Below are 13,090 nucleotides of genomic sequence, written 5' to 3' on the forward strand. Positions count from 1 at the left end.
TAAATTATTTATTATTTACAATAAAGCTTATTGCTTATTAATATTTTTCTAATTGAGGACTGGCCTTGTGGCAGTTACTGTGCTAAAGTGTTTTACATTCTTACTTAATATTTGCCGAAACATTGCAAGGGATGTGTTAGTGTCACCAGCTCATCAGTAAGGAAAACAGAGGTTGAAAGTTGCCCAACATCAGAACTAGCAGGTGGGAGAGCTGACTGGAGAAGCTGGGCTGTCTCACTCCAAATAGCCAAGTGGGTTCAATCCACATTTTAATTTTCACCATATAAATTGTTTTTAGGCAGTTTCAGAATGGGGACTAATTTATTTTTATCTGTGCTTTACAACTCCCTCAAAAGCATGCACACTTACAGTCACACACAAACCAGATGCCTGACGTGTAAGCTTTCATTATTTTGTTCCAGGGCTGCCTTCCTCTGCTTTGCAGGATGCATCTTGATAGTCCTACCACCCTTCCCCTCTCTACTTTTTGTTAGTAGACATTTTGAATATGCAAACTAAATAGAGTATTAGTCTACGCAAATGCAATTGGAAAACTAAATCTGCCAGAAAACAACAACAACAACAAATTACACCCTTCAGCTCCTCCGTACCCACCCACAGATCAGACCTAAATCAAAATTATGTTTTTAGAGTTTGCAGTTGCTTTTAGCTGTAAATCTGCTCCTCTGCATTAGCACAATTTAACAACTTAAAAATAAATGATGAAAGTGACCCCCTGGAGGAGAGACATGGGAGGCTACTCTTCTGCACTGTCATCCTCCAGTTCCCAAGAGTTAGTTCTGCAGACGCTCTCCCATTTTTTCCCTCCTCTTTCCTGGTTTGCCATTCTTTTCCTTACTCTCCTGGCATTTGAGAAAAGCACTCATGGACTCAGCAGCCCAGGGCTACAGCCTGTTCCCTCTGGGATCCCTGCTCATCAGCTTCCTCTGCTTGATTTCCTTCCTTGCTTGCTCTGGGCTCTAACCTCTCCTTGCAGCCCTTCAGGGAATGCAGTTTTTTTACTTATAGCTGTGGTCTCAACACAGTCCCACAATAGGTGCCCGAGAAATACTCATTCAAGGAAGTACAAAAGAATGATGGAAAGACAGACTACCAACTTACAGGACTTTTCAATTCCATGATGGCCATACTGGATTTCTGTATCTGTAAAATAAAACCCCTAGACCAAGAATTGCCCCCTGTCTTCAGACTGTGCCTGTCAGTATTTCAGAGAACCGCTGTATGAAGTTGGGTTTTCACAGGTGCTTGCCAATTAGAGATTAGTCTTTCGAAAGAGTTTGAAAGTGGGAAAAGAGAAGAAGATAGAAGTTCCGGATTTCTTAACATTTTTCAGGAACTAAAGTGGTCGCTGTGGATATCAGCAAAGAAAACTCAACACACTGTCCTCTTCAGCAAAGTCCACCAGTGGGCTCTTTGCTTAGAAAATAGTTAGCCTGGTAGCCCCGACCTCCGAGTCAGCTGGGTGTGAACGAATCTCTGGTGTAGATTAAGCATGATGGCTCCCCCTGCTGGCCTCCTTGCCACACCCTGTCATCCTGTGCCCAGCCCCGGGGGCTCTGGCCTTGCCAGTATCTTTCTGGTACTTCTGCTCACAGACACAGGCGAAGACTGTGGTTTCCTCGTCCTCCTGATAGAGAAATAGCCCTTGTTTGAGATGGGCAAGGTCCTCAATTCACAGCAATTGTTTCTGCTTTTCACTATCACTGTACTGAAGCATACTCCCACAAACAGCAGCATTTCCTGCAAGTCTGTGGGCCGGGTGTGACGACCCTGCAGGCCCTTCAGGTCTGAATCACGCGAGTTGTTTAGGGCTTCTTGGTGTGAAGAGAGCGTGTTTCCACTTTCCTACCGTTGTCTCTGCAGTTGATTTCCAAAGAAGAGAAGTGGTATAACCAAAATAAGAAGGGCTCCTCTGACATAATAAACGAATACCTCCACGGTTTCCTGTTAGACAGTGAAGGTGGCCTCAAGGGAAGCCTGTCTTTAGTCAGGAACATCAAGGTTCATTTCTTTTCAGCCCAGTTGTATTTACATAAAGTGTATGCTACCAGGCCCAACCCTAACATTTGCAGGGCCTATGTACCCTACATCCAAATATTTTAAAAGTTATGAATCAAACTATAAGTAAAATCTGTTTAATCCACCTAGGTTGATAAATACATTTTTTAAAAAAAATTTGGGGGCGTTAATTTGGTTTACTTATTTATTTTTAGAGGAGGTGCTGGGGATCAAACCCAGGAGCTTATGTATGCTAAGCATGCACTCTACCACTTGAGCTGTACCTTCCCCCAATAAATAGTTTTTGATAACAACTTAGAAGGCTGGGTTTATAGTTTATACGATTCTTAGGCTCCTCCTAGACCCATGCCAGAAAATGGTGCATAGACCTAGCTGGCCCGCAGCACCCGCTCTGGCCCTTAGACGTCCCTTCTGTTACGTGTCATTCCTCATCCTATACTATGAGGAACCTCGTGCGCATGCTTATGGACACCTCCATCCAATGTTCAGGTTGCGTCCACCCTTTGCAAATAGCTGCCGCTTGTTGGCGATCCCTTCTTTCTTCTGAAGGGTGGAACTTGGAAAGAGACCTGCCCAGGCCTGAAAGGAGACTCACGGCCTTTAGTCAGAGACTTCCGGGGTCTCAGGTAACAGAAATATGATCTGAGGGGTGGGAGTGAGACACAGGCTCCAGGAGGGCACATCCACTTGGCCTGGTGGACTCCATACACTATGGGGAGGGCCACGGCCACAGAAAAGCCAGAGCAGGGCTTCCTGGCATCGGGCGCAGGACAGAGGCCCCTCTTGGTGCAACCTAATGGTAGCATTAAATTGTTCCTGTTTTTGAAACTACTTTTCCCCTCAAAAGCAACTGAGGCCTGTATTCTTATTTCTTCACTCCCTGCATGCTCACTCATGAGTGCTTCTCAGAGGTTCTTTTAATTGAATTATAGTTGATTTACAATGTTATATTAGTTTCAGATGTACAGCATAGTGATTCAGTGTTTTTATAGATTGCACTCCATTTAAAGTAATTACAAAATAATGGCTGTATTTCCCTGTGCTGTACAATATATCCTTATTGCTTGTTTCTTTTATGCATAGTAGTTTGCATCACTTCTTAGAGGTTTTGAAACAGTATAAAAGCACACAAATTGCTGTGTTCCAGGGTGCAGAGGGGAAAAAAAACCTGAACAGTTAGAATCATGATGAAGATATGCTACCTGGGTACAGAGTGGCCAACAGCAGACATTGCCAGGAGAGCTGGCCAGCCTGAAGGAGTAGAACCAACAGCGAATGTAGGGCAGAATCTGCCTCGGTGTGAAGCAAACTGGCAGAAATCTTAGCCATCTTAGCAAGTTTCATTAAAACTATTTGGAAATACATAGAAAAGTATACTTACAAGAAAAAAAAAAAAAAAAAAGGAACACAAGATTCTACCAAATGGAACATTAAAATTCCTTGCAAATTTTATAAAATTGGAAATCACTTTAAAGTCAGTAACTATTTTTTCTCAGTTGTGAAATCCTGTACCAATGCTAAATGCAATGCTTTGATTAATTTGGTTCTCTTTTGGAAGACATTTAAAGAAAATAATAAAGCTCTCAAATCTCTTGTGATTGAAATTTCAAGACATGTCTCTCCACCATCAAAAAATCCAAAATACTTGTTACTGCCTAATCCTTTTGCTATCAGTTCTACTAACTTTGGTTAATAGAACTGAAATCATAGAAGATTGCTCAGCTATCTAAGATTTGTAAAATTCAGGACTTTACAAAGTTCAAGCTAAGTATAGAATGTTGAAAGATTGGAATTGGGTTAGGAGGTTCCAGATCTGCATGTGAACAATCTTCCTTCTTCTATAGGAAAAGCCTTAAAGTTCCTTATTCCTTCATTGACATCTTAGAAGAACAGAGAAAGAAGTAGTTAGTTAGGTCAGGGTTAGATATTGATATTCATCTGAGCTCATCAGAGTTATTTCTGGCTGTGTGATCATCCCCATTCCACCAAACATACAAAACACACACACACACACATCACCATCCTTCTTATGGTCCTACGATTCAGTGAGTTCTAGGGCTCTATCAACAGTATTTGCAAACTGAGTCTTGAAGACAATATACCCTGTCTATTTCATATGTAATGAAACCTAAGTACCAAAGAGGATTATGGTCTGGAATCACATAACTAATCCTGGTAGAGCTGTGATTCAAACACAGGTCAGGCTGGCTCCACACTCTATGTTGCTCCTCCTGCTATGCTCAAAACCTAAATTTAAATTCCATATTTCCCACTTAATACCTTTGCAACCTGGGCAAGTTATACATGTATCTCACTTGAGTCTTAGTTTTCTCATCAACAAAATAAGCACAAGGACCATTCCTTCACAGGGGTATTGAGAGGACTAAGGTAGGTAGGTAGGTGTAGGTTACTAGGTACAGGTAAGTGGTTGGGGTGGATAGGCAGGCAGGCAGACAGGCACATAGAAGGGACTTGATTTTTGTTACTTCCATTTCCTTTCCCTTTCCTTTCCATCAGTGTATGAATATCTGAAGCCATGTCTGTTAATCAGGAGGGACTATATTTGATTGCCTTCTACTCCAAATTAGATTTTTTAATATTGACTTTACACTGACAATCCAAGTAATAATGTGTAGAGTTAGATCATCCTTCTTTGACAATACAAAGCTTAGGAGCTGAAATTAATAAAACAGATAACATAAAGGCACATAAATGCTATATTGCAAGGGGAAGAATAGTCTATAGACAATTTTTGAATGTTGAATCAAATGATTTATGGAAATACAAAGCATCCAACAGCATTCTTTGGGATGTAGCCAAAGTTGTAATGAGAGGCAAACTAATTCAATGCTTTGTAAAATGGCCAACAGAGTAGAATGGGGAAATAAGTCAATTAGAAAAGAAAATGACATTAGGGAAGTGGTATAAACATAATCAGGCCTAACTGGACAAAGCTAGACTTGAATAAAATCTTACTAATAGGAATGAATGAAAGGTCTTTATAAATACTTGTGAAATGGAGAGAAAGTATTATATAAAAGATTATATATAATATGTAAAATTTATGTGAGTTAAAAGGAAAAATAAGTCAGGAAGAGGCATCTTATTACAACCAGGAGATAATAACCACTTCAGAGAATTTTATAGTTATCTATTCTTAGTGCCTTTGACAGCTTAAAGATCTTTCCTAGAGCAAATGATTCGTTGGCAGAAATTGTTAAGATGTACATATATACACATACATACATCCATCATGTCTTTCCTGTATACATATATCTAAAGTTACCACTGCTGGCAGCCCTGCTCTCCAGTGTGAGACTAGAGCATCACTTTATTCTGAATCTATGTAAAGGCTGCTTCTAAAGAGTAACTGAGGACCCCAAATGAGTAGTCCTTTCTCATTAAAACTTTCAGTGATTTGGTCTGTCAGCTGCTGCTGATCATAGTCCCAGGTCAGCAGGAACGCATAAGGTCACCTTGTAAAGCTTCCTTTGTGGATTCTGCTGTGAATGCCGCCTGTGATCACTTCCTTCAGCTCATCCGCTGCCAGCACTCTAGCAATCCAGCTGCAGTGTCTACCATCAAGTAGTGCTAACACAGGAGGGCTTTCTGAGATCTTTGGGGATGCTTGAGGTGCAGTTTGGTGGCACAGGTTGGTCCTCATGAAACTGTCCAAAGGGCCGGTATGTATCCTACTCCATAGTGTGTAACTTTAACATCCGAGTTGCTCCTTAGGCCTCTGTTTGCATGTGGAGCTTAGGGCTGTTCTGGCCCCACCACCCAATAGCTTTTTGATTTCCTCAGTTTCAACTTCTGCTTCTTTTGTTGGGAATGATTTCCTTATGTGTTACTAGTAACTTTCAACTCTGTGAGCCTGGTAAACTTTTTGGATGTATGTGTGGTTTCAACAAACCTAAACCTTGAAATGCATGCTCTACAAAACTGCCGGACTGGTAGGAAAGGTACATTAAATTTAGTCTATAAATGAAAATAAACTACAAATGGCCTTATGACAAATATATCATAAAAGACAAATTCATGCTTCTATACTATCCCACTCCACCCCCAATAAAGAACACAAAACAGACAAAATTGAAGTGGAAATTTTTGTGTTTTAACCAGCTTGATCTGGAGGGTGTATTTCCTCTAATACTAGAAAAAAATTAATGTCAAATGATTTTACTCAGACAAATGTGACAGTTTTTAAAAGATAACTTAGATATAGGTGGTAGGAGGTAAAATGGGCCCCCAAAGACATTTACCTCTTAATCCCTGGAACCTTGGATATGTTAGGATACAGATGGACTCAAGGTTAAAAGTTAATTGACCTTAATATGAGGAGGTTATCCTTGATTATCTGGATGGGCCCAGTGTGATCACAAGAGTCCTTAAAAGTGGAAAAGAGAGGCAGCAGGGTCGGTGTCAGACTGATGTAGCTGAAGAGAGGCTTGATCTTTGCTGGCTCTGAAGATGGAAGGGGCCACCCCCGGGACTGTGGGCCAACTCTAGAAGCTGGAAAAGGTAAAAAGAAATTCTCCCTTAGAATCTTAAGAAAAAAGATGCAACCCCACCAGCAACCTTGATTTTAGCTCAGGGAGACCCATTTTGGAATTCTGACCTCCAGAATTAGAAAACAGCAAGTTTGTATTGTGTTTAGCCACCATGTTGGTGGTCATTTGTTTCAGCAGCAGTAGGAAACCGTTTCAGCATGAAAGCTAGATTGCTCTGAATGAAGTCAGTTATCATTTGTGGATTCTAGGTGCTTCTTCCCGGTATTACTTCTTCCTTCCTCCTCTTCTCCACACACATCTCACTGTCATTTCTCCATTGATGATTCCAAACCATCCTACTCTGAAACCACTCTGTATTTGCTTTTACCAGTGGAGAACTTACACTATTGGACTATCTCTTCACATCTTCATCCAAATTGGAACAAACTTCGCACTAGTGAGGCTTGCCCCATCTGAATTACTCACACACGTAATCTTCCTCCCGGTCTCTTTTCTTGCAACATTCCATATGTTCTTTCTTCGCATCTTAGACGTCATCCATTTTCACCCACTGATTCACACAAACACCAGCCTGAGCTGTGCTAGCTCTTAAAACCTCTGGTTCCATATCCTCCCTGTGGCCAAAGTCTTTACACCTTCCTTAAAGATCAAATCTTCCATTTCTTTTACTGTTTGTGAACTGGACCAGATCTTCAAGGGTTCACATGCTCTTTTTCTAGCCATCATTTGTTTTTATAAATAAACTTTTATCGGGACACACTCACACCCATTCATTTACCTATTGTTTGTGGCTGTTTTTGCACTACAGTGGCAGAGCTGAATAATTACAACAGGACCATAATGCTTGAAATGCTTACTACCTGACCCTTTACAGAATGAGAGTTTGCCAACCTCATACTAGACCGTACATTTTCATATTTTGATGCCACCTGGTAAATCAGTTATACATTGTGTATGTGTGTGTGTGTGTGTGTGTGCGCGCACGTGAAAGGGAGAGGGAGAGGTTGTATCTCTACCTGTAAATGTATAAATCTGGGTATATTAATGTTACTGGGAAAAGGGAAATAAGAAGTACCTTGGTTCTTAGTCATCCGGAAAAAAAAGAATTTTTAACGAGAGACAGAAAGTGTGATATAAGCAAGATTTTTATTAGTAAAGTAAAAAGGTAGTGAAAGATAGTACATTCCTGAGAATTGGGAGTGAGCCAACCCAAGAGAGGAAAAATGGCGCCGTTCCTTTGTTTTTCCTGTTATTATACCCTGGCTTAGGGGCATTTTCCTGACTGATTGATTGATTTGCTGCTCAGGTTCTTTGAGTGCTCAGGCTGATTGACAGCTCAGGTTCCTTGTGCTCTGGCATGCCCACCCCCTTTTGGGCAGGTTCATTGGGTCAAGTTACGCCGGGTCCTTCTCTTTTGCACAGCTGCAGCGTTTTGATTTTAGCTGGCTTCTTTTGCTGGCCCTCGTTTAGAGAAAGTAAAAGTTTCTGGAGTCCCTGATCCTGGGTGCAGATGTACTGTTAGTTTCTTGGTTGTTCCTTTCCCCTTCCTCTCCCCCTGCCCAGTGTTCATTTCTATCTAAACTGTCGACTGAATTAAAAGCAGCCTAAAAGTTGAGAGTTACGTTTTATTTGGTGGACATTTCTGAGGACTCGAACCCCTTTGAGCCTGATGACAGCCTCTCAGATCGTTCTGAGGGACTGCTCCAAAGAGGTAGGGGAGGAGCTAGGATATATAGGAGTTTTACAACAAAGACCAGGTAGTTGGAACATTAAAAGATTACTTGTTAACTAAAGAAAACCAGGCATCTCAAGTTAACGAATTTAGCGCTTTTTTTGTGTGTGGGAGGAAGCAAACATTTGGGCTTATTGAATTCATTCCTTTGACAAGCACCTAGCTATCTAGGGCCAGTATCCTGTCCTTTCTTATTCTGAGTCCCCTCAGAGTGCACCATTGTGAGTGGCTGCAGAGGCTGGGCTGCAGGCTTGTCTTCACTGTGGGGAGTGGCGGCAGCTGGTGAGACTTGATGGTTTCAGCATTCTTTGTTTACTGATGTGGTTTGCAGTATTTTTTTGTTCACAGTAACTGCCTAACACTAACAGAGAGATTTAGTTAAGATGCAGTTTCTCGGAGGATGTTTACCTGGCCACCCCCGATGACGTGGTTATGATTACTCATTAGCCCTTCCTACCCAGGATAGGGGTAAACACTCCCAGCTGGGAAAGCGTCCCCACAGGTGAGGTCTTCATCCCAGACCTTGAATTCCTTCCTTCCATTCCCCACTTCTGCCCCAGTCTCTGTTTTGTGGGCCCCCCTGTGGATCCTTCCTTGCCTGTTTGCTGTCTGGGCTCCCTGGCTTCCTCTGCCCTGGTTCTGTGTCCAGCCTGTACTGTATTACAGTACAGCCTCCCTCACTGTGGATAGTTCGCTGCTGCTGGATCTAAGGTGCAGTGGTCCCTGCCGTACACCCGTGGGCTGCACCCTCCCGTTCTGAGCCTCGTCCCTCTCTTGGTGCCCGTGTGGAAGGACAGGTATTAGGCCCTGCAGTCTTACGATGAATTACCCCTTAGCAGCTTGGCCGCAAGTCAGGGTCATGCTTGGGGTCTCTCTCGAGGATCCTGCCCACAGTTGCCCTGGCTGTGCTGACCAGGCCCCCCCTTTACACCTCATGGCCATCACTGCTCACCGTGAATGGATGGTCTGACAGACTCTCAGTGGCTGCCCTGACCACACATTTTTCAGTCTGCTGTTGTCAGGGAGGGTGCTGTTTATCCTGACCACTTGTCAGGCCCCGGAGGAGGTGGTGTCTACGATAGGAGGAAAAACAACAGAAATGCTTCCTCTGTATTCCATTCTGTTTCTACTTCAGGACATTCCCTATTTATCTATCTAGCTGACAGAATTTTAATTCCTACATACATCAAAGGCCATATGTTTTCTAACCCCAGAGCACATTTTAAATCCCTTCATTTATACTCTTTCCTCCATGTATGAAACAAGCATCCTTCCTTCCTTCTTTCCTTCCTCTCTCTCTCTCCTCCCTCCCTCCCGACACTGATAGTCAGAATATCTGGTCTCAAATCTCACACCACCATATTGCCTATATGATGTTAGACACATTCATTGTTTTCAATAACTGTGAGATTAAATCTAAGCTCCTACTTTGCCAAACTTGTAAGTTTTTCGTGAGGTTGAAATGAGAAAGTAAATTTATTCATTTGATATTCATGCAGCCTTTACTAGGTGCTGTACTAAATTCTGGGATACATTTATGAAGAGGACAGACAAGGTCCCTGCCCTCGTGGAACTGGCATTAGGGTTGAGAAGACAGATACTAGATGAGGGAACAGTGAGTGTTGCATGTTGTGCTGGTGCTTTGAAGGAGGTGATGGAGAGGGACAGGGAAGGAGTTACTTAGGGCTGTCAGGAAAAGCTTCTCAGGAAGTAATAAGAGAAAATGATACTTGCTTGAGATCGTAGTATTTGAGAGGACGTCTACCCTATACAGAACCACAGAAGTACTTTGTAAGCTGGAAGATGTCACCTCAATGAATAGTGGTCCACTCCAGTCCCAGGTGCAGCAGGGAAGGTTAACAGTTCTTCCAACTTCCGGAGCTATAAATTTACTGTAATCTCTGTACTTCCTTATGTTTTTCATCCAAATCCTGTCTCTCTTCCTCCTCTTCTGTTTGCGGTTGTCCTGGCCTGATTTAGGTACTTCTAGTCTCTCTCTTGTCTGTGAAGCTGTCCTCCCTACGCCCACCCTCAGTCTTCCCCGCTCCCACTCTCTCCCTTCCTCCCCTCCTGCTACTCTGACCCACTGCTCACTCCAGAACCCCTGCAGTTGATAATGACCCTTTCCTAATAACCCTGTGCCTTGAAAAATCTTCTTGAAAGGTTCCTAGGTTGCCTCATTTTTTTGGCTAAACGATCTATCCTTTTTAATATAAGTAACTTCTGATACTCAGCCCCAGAAAGAGGGGATATTTCCAAATTAATCTGACTAGAACTGGCTGGCAGAGCTTGGAGAACACATTAAGCTCTCAATAAATATTTATTGAATACTGAGTGGATAAACTGATTATCCTGATCATAGTCTATCTATAGGTTTAAAGTGGTTTTTCCTCGTCACGTATGTATTCCTTCCTCACACATAAAATGCATATTAAAAAACTTTTCCTTCCACTATATAGAACATCAAAATCTTACCCCTTAATCACAAGATTTTATTTTAAATCTACTCTCTCTATTTGCCGTACATTAGAGCTTTGTCATTGATCCCAGAGACACTCTGAGGCATTGTGGCAGTGTCTCTGAGGTTTTTTGCACAGTATCCAGCACAGTGCGTGGTCACAAGCACACGGCACTGAGTTTGCAAGTTTTTATTTACTAATGGTAACAGTCAGGGATTTCGGTATTGGTTTCTATTTTCAGCATCCTAAATAATCAGATGTATTCATTCAGATTAAGAAGAAACTTTCAGAGGAAGGTCTTTGTATTAAGTTGTTGTATTTTCAAAGTTAAGTAGCAACTAAAAGCAGTGTTTCTTTTGAAGAAAATGTTCAAATACATCCAGAGTTTGGTTTTAGCCACTTTGTGTGATGTTACTGATCACCTACGGCAGTCATAATTTAGTCTCAAACAACCTTTCAAGATTTCTCAAAAACAAATTTAGCGTTCACTTTCTATAGGTATAGAGGTATGTTTAGACTCATCACTGCCAACTTATTTCCAGTATTGGAGCGTAAGTGTTGCTAAGTGCTCATTTAAAAGAAAGAAAAATCTTACTGTGTATGTCCATTAGAAATCACTTATAAATGATTCTTCAGCTTTGGGTGTTCTCTGTTTATAGTTCTTCTGTTTGTACCAAAAATCGATAAAGAATCCTGTTGTTTTTTGTTGCTTGTACTCTTTAATTCCTATAACAAATCCTATATAATTTAAACTGGTTTTTATTGAGACTAATATAAGATTCTGATCCGTGTGAACAAGAACAACTTCACAACAACAGTTCAGTATTTATGCTTTTGTATCTTCTGTCCAATGGGACGTAACTCTAAAGCAGTGGGGCAGTCCTCCAAACAAACATGCTGGGAACCCTGCAGCCAGGAAGCCCGTGTGCCCTTCAAAGCAGTCCCCTAGGGAGGCTACACGTTGTTCCAGTAATACTGCCATGGCTTCAGATGTTGTGGAATGCCTCTTTTTAAACTGCCTCTGAACTGCCAAGAAATAATGAAAAGTAAAATGACATATTAGTTTGAATATCCTGAATAGTGGGAGAGATGCATTTGTTTTTGGTGAGTAATCAAAAATCATTTCAGGACCGAGTACAATGAATAAAACTTGGAGAGTTTGGAGTCGCAGTTGGATATAAAATCACAAGATGGGGTTTCTTGAATGATATGTAAGATATATAAACTAACTTTTGAAATTGGTTGTCAAAGAGGAATTCCAGAATCTTGAACTCACAATAAATGTATAAGCTCCCACAGTAGCTACTATCAAGAGTAATACATGATTAGGTGAAACAAAAGAAAGTGTGTGTGTATGTTTGCAAAATAAGATCAGTTTTATCACTTTATAGACATACCTTATAGATTTAAAAATCCTCCTATCATAGACCTCTTTTATAAGCAAACTTCCAAATGTAAGTAGAATTCCCGTCTCACCCTTTCTAAGCCTATTGAGAAATCTGAATTCCTACTAACGACTTCTTCTGAATCTTCAGCCGTAAAGAAATTAATGGTTACCATTTAAAAAGCAGGTTCTTGGAGGTTTCACGTCACCTTTGTCCTTTTAGCTTTGTTACCTCAGCTCTTCAATTTTTTATTTAGCGTATCCATCTATGGTCACCCTGAGACTCTCAAAATGTATTTTTTTAACTGTAAAAATATCATCAAGCTCTTCAACCAAGGTAGAAAATAAAGTCTAAGCTGAAGGCTAAATGAGGTTTCTTATTGTTTTCAGCCCTTTTTTGTTGCAATAGTAATAGTCAGATGCCTTTCTTTTTAAATGTGGGCCCCTGTTATTTTAGTAAATAAGATGAAATTACAAGAGAAGTCTCACATTAAAGATTTTGTAAAAATAAATACTCTCAACAATGGAGAGTTCCCATCGTTTTTCATTTCTACTAATAAAAACTTTAAAAACAGCATTCAACCCAGTGGCTGGACCATGCTTCTGCAATGCAGACTCCAGGTGGACTCGTGGACGGTGCCTAGGGGCAGAGCTCATGTGTCCTGACTCACCAGGGCTTTTCCAAACTTTTTCTATCACATCCATCTTCATCCAGGTCAGCCAGGCCTCTATTTCTTCACTGCTGTGTTAAAATAATAAAAAGTAAAATGGAGCGTGGAAGACAGAGAAAATTGTTATCCTTTGGCAGAGAAGTTAAGACAGCTAAATTGTGACACAATTTAAACTGTTCAAATTCGACAGGTTTGATTAGAAAATTAGGTGACCCATGTGTTCAGAGGTCAAAATGGTCACTAGTTTTCTGTTTTAAAAAGTCGTAGTGTGGTGTTTTTACCACAGACTGATA

At 41.2% G+C, this 13,090-nt stretch overlaps 1 protein-coding gene across 3 annotated transcripts in view; it reads left to right on the plus strand.

The window, feature by feature from the left end:
- RFX3 (regulatory factor X3) overlaps positions 1 to 13,090 on the plus strand; it is a 276,215-nt gene that overhangs the window by 252,269 nt on the left and 10,856 nt on the right. The window lies entirely within an intron of this gene.

This window comes from Camelus bactrianus, chromosome 4 (assembly GCF_048773025.1).
Source record: "Camelus bactrianus isolate YW-2024 breed Bactrian camel chromosome 4, ASM4877302v1, whole genome shotgun sequence".
NCBI classification, from domain to species: domain Eukaryota; kingdom Metazoa; phylum Chordata; class Mammalia; order Artiodactyla; family Camelidae; genus Camelus; species Camelus bactrianus.